At 38.6% G+C, this 6,158-nt stretch overlaps 1 pseudogene; it reads right to left on the bottom strand.

The window, feature by feature from the left end:
* Positions 1-273: 273 nt before the first annotated feature.
* On the bottom strand, positions 274-1,206 carry LOC109560038 (small ribosomal subunit protein RACK1-like; annotated as a pseudogene).
* Between the last annotated feature and the right edge of the window lie 4,952 nt (positions 1,207-6,158).

Genomic DNA, 6,158 nt, shown 5'->3' with positions numbered 1-6,158 from the left:
ACATTTTAAGAGTAGTCCCATTTTGAGCTCCACATTTTCAGCATGGGGTTAAAGAGGGATAAATAACATTTTCCTCCATAATTACATTCATCAATATACACTACCCTGAACAGATACATAGTTCTATCCAAATAGAATGAAAACAAAAATAGTCATAAAATCCCCTCCAAACCAAAATATATAATATCCTCTCCTAACCATTCATTTTTTTTCCAGAAAGCCAACTTTTTTCTTTTCTTTTTAAAAAATTTTTAAACTCTTCTGTGTTTGTTTCTAGAAGGTGCCAATGGTTACCTGCCACATGCACACTTGGCTGTACATGTAGCCAACAAACAGTATCTGGCCATCAGCAGACCCAAGCCAGAGAGATACACTGGGAAGGCTCTGTCTTGCTGCTGGTACCAATAATGTCTTGCTTCAGTTCATCTATAGTGATTTTGCCTCCAAGTCCCAGATTTTAATGCTAGGGCCCATGGCAGCACAGAGCCAATAGTGGTTGGTACTGAAGCACAGGGCGCTGATGATGTTCTCACCATCTAGTGTATAAAGGTGCTTGCCTTCATTCAGATCTCACAACATGGCCTATCCATCCTTGCCTCCAGAAGCGCAGAAAGATCCATCTGGAGAGATGGTCACAATGTTCAGGGAGCCTGTGTGGCCGATGTAGCTGGGCTTCAGCTTACAGTTTGCAAAGTTCCATACCTTGACCAGTTTGTCCCAGCCACAGGAAAGAATGATGGGATTGCTGTTGTTGGGCAAGAAACTGACACAAGACACTCACTCTGATTGACTCTCATTCTGGAAAGTATATTTACATACACCTGAAATATTCCATAGTTTGATGGTTTTGTCTCAGGAGCCAGAGGCAATTTGCCAGTTGTCAGAAAAGGCCACACTCAGCACATCTTTGGTGTGGTGCATCTTGGTGCCCATTGTGAGATCCCAGAGGTAAAGAGTTCCATCCCCAGAGCCTGAGACGGCAAATTGGCCATCTGAGGAGATTACCAGTAACAAAGTGAGAGTGACCCCAAAGAGCACACTCTGGAAAAACATAGTTCATCTCATCTCTGGTCAGCTTCCACATAACAATGGTCTTGTCCCCAGGGGCAGAGAATATCATGTCTGGAAACTGGGAGTAGTAGCGAATCTGGGTCATCCAGTCATTGTGGCCCTTGAGGGTGCCATGTGCATCATCTGTTCAGTCATGGCAATGGAGGGTATGGATGTTGTGACAGAGACAAGAATGGAGCTGGATAGCTCAGAGACACGCATACCTGCTCCCACCATGGCTTGGCCAAACCATTCATTTTTATGTCATGTATTAGTCAGGATTCTCCAGAAAAATAGAGCCAATGGAATATATTAATACACACATGAGGAAATATTATAAGGTACCGTCTCACCTATTGTAGAGATTGAAAAGTCCCACCATCTTCCATCTGCAAGCTGGAGATCCCAGGAGAGCCAACGGTAAAATTTGAAGGCCTGAAAGCTAGAAAGTTCATGGTGTAGATTCCAGTCTTGATCTAAAAGCCACAGATTCAGGATCTCTAAGCACAGTAGAAGATCCATCTTCTAGCTCAATATGACAGCAATAGAGTGAGTCAACTTTCTTTGACTTTTTGTTCTATCTGGGCCCTAAATGAATTGGATATGACCATCAACATTGGGGAGGGCTATCTGTTTACTCAGTCCACCAGTTTAAATGGTGATATCTTTCTTAAACACCCTCACAGCCATGCTCCAAAACCAGCTAGCTGGATATCCCTCATTCCAGTAAAGTTGGCACATAAGCCATCATCAGTCTTTTATTATCTCAATTTGGGTGATGAATTTTGAGCTATATATACAGTATTTGGATTTTGCAGGTCCTCCAAAGTGACTTGATAACAACTAATTGTATAATTTGATAGTAGTAATCTCCATGCCTCTGCTGAAATAGAAAATGAGCCCAAATTTAACTTTATAATCCTTTAAATAATTACACAATCTAGCTTCTGATGGTCAGAATTACCCTAAGAAATTGTCAGGTTATTTTTTTCGTATTTATCTTCTCTGATGGGAAAAGCACTGAGAAAATGCCATAGAGAATGAGATAGACATAGTTTGGTGGTCTCATAGAGATTACTGATTGTTCAATGAATTGCAAGTCTTCTGTGATCATCTTTCTCTCCTCCTACAATATTGTCCTTCATTCTAAATAATGCAATTTGCTGTATGTTATTAAATACTTATAAACATTTTTATTTAACCAGCTTTTGGCTGAACATGTATTTTTAGTTAAATCGTAACACCATTGAAAGTAGAAATTAAGTAATGAATTATTTCTGTTCAGGCAACACATTAACAATAATGGCAGTGCATTGCTCACAAAAGTGGTATACTAGTTTAGTGACATACACTTGAATTCTAATTTTGTAACATGAAATGTGAACTATTATGTTCTTATTAGCAATTCAAGGTTATAATTTTGCTTTAAAGGGTTGTTTGTTTACTCCCTGTTCTTTCTACTTTTCCTTATATAAAAACAGGTGGATATAACTCAGAATTAAAAGAAAGTTAAAAGATTATCTCTGTCTTTCTAGTATGAAATTCATGTTAATTTATTCAGCTTAAATTTGACTAACCCCTACTGACAATCAAGCTGCGTTAACAGAGCTCAATTTATAATTTAAGTTAAAAAATAAGGTTTCATCCAGAGATAGCCTCTCCCTACAAGTTTCCCTCTAAGAGTGTTAGGGCTCCTCGAGAAAATGATGGAAGACTAGACATAAAAAGCAGGTTGCCAGAGATAAAATGCTATATATCATCCTGAAGTTACATCATTAGAATGGATGCCTAGTTAAGGAAAAAAGGTAAAGTACAACATTTTCAATCTCTTTAACATAAACACACACACACACACACACACACACACACACACACACACTCAGCAATATTTAAAGCAACAACTTAAAACAAAGAAAGAAAGGAGCAGTAGGAGGAGATGCTAAGAAAGTGCAGTTGGATTGTTTATTAAGGTGACATTTCTCAGGAACAGAGAACTTGTAACACCTCTCAAGTGTGACTGACATTCTGAAATTGTTGACCATGTTAAAAAGCAAACAAAACCAAAAAGTATATGTACTTGGCACTTCTTTATCCTGACTTTTCCTGCACTCATTCTGTTTCTCCTATTATAATCTTCTTTAAGGTGGGAACAACTAGGCAAACTCTGTTGGTAAATTAATAAAACCAGTATGCATTAGCAACCCAAGAAAACTCTCTGTGAAAATTTATTATACATTTCTTTAGTGAGGCTTACAAGACTGAGATATTGTTTTCTCACTTTTTAAAATGCTATTTAGTCATATGGCTTATGGAGAATTATGAGAGATCTAAATAGGTTTTTTTGCTTGCTTAAATCTAGGCATCTAGTCATATTGAATAATCATCATTATGTTTCTAGTGCATGAATAAGGTTCAAAGCTGCAGGAAGAACATTTAAAAAATACATCTTTCTGAAAAAGATTCATTAGTCCAACTTCCAATCCTCCAGTTGCATTAAAGCATAGAATTCCTTTCTTTTTTGCATTCATGCTGGGGAGTAGCTACTTTTAACTGCAAAATTTCTTGGCTATATCATGACCTATGAGATTTGACTGAATTAAGGTCATGCACCTCTCATTTACCATGACATTTATGGATCATGAGTGTCAAGGACAAATAGCTAATGCCTAAATAATGATTGGGGCTTCCCAAGTGGCTCAGTGGTAAAGAATCTGCCTGCTGATGTAGGAGACAAAGGTTTCATCCCTGGGGGAGGAAGATCCCTTGAAGAAGGAAATGGCAACCTACTCCAGCATTCTTTCCTAGGAAAACTCATGGACAGTGAAACCTGGCAGGCTACAGTCCAGTTCAGTCACTTGTTCATGTGTGACTCTTTGCGCCCCCATGACTGCAGAACTACAGGCCTCCCAGTTGGTCAACACCCCCAGAGTTCACTTAAACTCATGTCCATTGAGTCAGTGATGCCATTAAACCATATCATCCTTTGTAGTCCCCTTCTCTTTCCACCTTCAGGGTCTTTTCAAATGAGTCAGCTCTTCACATTAGGTGGCCAAAGTATTGGAGTTTTAGCTTCAGCATCAGTCTTTCCAATGAATATTCAGGAATGATTTATTTTAGGATGGACTGGTTGGATCTCCTTGCTGTCCAAGGGACTCAAGAGTCTTCTCCAATAGCACAGTTCAAAAGAATCAATTCTTTTTTTTTTTTTTTTTTTCCAGTGCTCAGCGTTCTTTAGAATCCATACTCTCTTTAGAATCCAACTCTCACATCCATACGTGACTGCTGGAAAAACCATAGCTTTGACTAGATGACCCTTAAGATGACTAGATGGCAAAGTAATGTCTCTGCTTTTTAATATGTTATCTAGGTTGGTCAGAACTTTTCTTTCAAAGAGTAAGCATCTTTTAATTTCATGGCCGCAATCACCATCTGCAGTGATTTTGGAGCCCAAAAAACACAGTCTGACACTGTTTCCACTGTTTCCCCATCTATTTCCCATGAAGTGATGGGACCAGATGCCATTATCTTAGTTTTCTGAATGTTAAGTTTTAAGCCAAATTTTTCACTCTCCTCTTTCACTTTCATCAAGAGGCTCTTTAGTTCTTCACTTTCTGCCATAAGAGTGGTGTCATCTGCATATCTGAGGTTATTGATATTTCTCCTGGTAATCTTGATTCCAGCTTGTGCTTCATCCAGCCCAGCATTTCTCATGATGTACTCTGCATAGAAGTTAAATAAGCAGGGTGACAATATACAGCCTTGACATACTCCTTTTCCTATTTGGAACCAGTCTGTTGATCTATGTCCAGTTCTACCTGTTGCTTCCTGACCTGCATACAGATTTCTCAAGAGGCAGGTCAGGTGGTCTGGTATTCCCATCTCTTTCAGAAGTTTCCTGACATTGTTGTGATCCACACAGTCAAAGGCTTTGGCGTAGTCAATAAAGCAGAAGTAGATGTTTCTCAGGAACTCTCTTGCTTTTTTGATGATCCAGCGGATATTGGCAATTTGATCTCTGGTTCCTCTGACTTTTCTAAATTCAGCTTGAATATCTGGAAGTTCACGGTGTATATACTGTTGAAGCCTGGCTTGGAGAATTTTGAGCATTACTTTCCTAGTGTGTGAGATGAGTGCAATTGTGTGGTAGTTAAAGCATTCTTTGGCATTGCCTTTCTTTAGGATTAGAAGGAAAACTGACTGTTTCCAGTTCTGTAGCCACTGCTGAGTTTTCCAAATTTGCTGGCATATTGAGTGTAGCATTTTCACAGAATCATCTTTCAGGATTTGAAATAGTTCCACTGGAATTCCATCACCTCTACTAGTTTTGTTCAAAATGATGCTTCCTAAGGCCCATTTGACTTTGCATTTTAGGATGTCTGGCTCTAAGTGACTGATCACATCATCACTATTATCTGTGTCATGGAGATATTTTTTGAACAGTTCTTCTGTGTATTCTTGCCAAATCTTCTTATTAATATCTTCTGTTTCTATTAGGTCCATACCATTTCTGTCCTTTATTGAACCCATCTTTGCACGCAATTTTCCCTTGATATTTCTAATCTCTTGAAGAGATCGGTAGACTTTCCCATTCAACTGTTTTCCTCTGCTTCTTTGCACTAATCTCTGAGGAATGTTTTTTAATCTCTCCTCACTATTCTTTGGAACTCTGCATTCAAATGGGTATATCTACTTTTCTCCTTTGCCCTTTGCTTCTCTTATTTTCTAAGCTATTTGTAAGGCCTCCTCAGACAACCATTTTGCCTTTTTTTTTTTTTTTTCCATTTCTTTTTCTTGGAGATATTCTTGATTCCTGTCTCCTGTACAATGTCAGGAACCTCCGTCCATAGTTCATTAACCACTCTATCAGATCTAATCCCTTGAATCTATTTGTCATTTCCACTGTATAATTTTAAGGGATTTGATTTAGGTCATACATGAATGGTCTAGTGGTGTTCTCTACTTCAATTTAAGTCTGAATTTGGCAATAAGGAGTTCACGATCTGAGCCACAGTTCACTCCTGGTCTTGTTTTTGTGATTGTACAGAACTTCTGCATCTTTGGCTGCAAAGAATATAGTCCTTCTGATTTCAGTATTGACCGTGTGGTGA

Source organism: Bos indicus, chromosome 6 (assembly GCF_029378745.1).
Source record: "Bos indicus isolate NIAB-ARS_2022 breed Sahiwal x Tharparkar chromosome 6, NIAB-ARS_B.indTharparkar_mat_pri_1.0, whole genome shotgun sequence".
Lineage (NCBI taxonomy): Eukaryota > Metazoa > Chordata > Mammalia > Artiodactyla > Bovidae > Bos > Bos indicus.
Note: the sequence above shows the minus strand (reverse complement) of the source record. Positions and strands in the feature narration are given on the sequence as shown.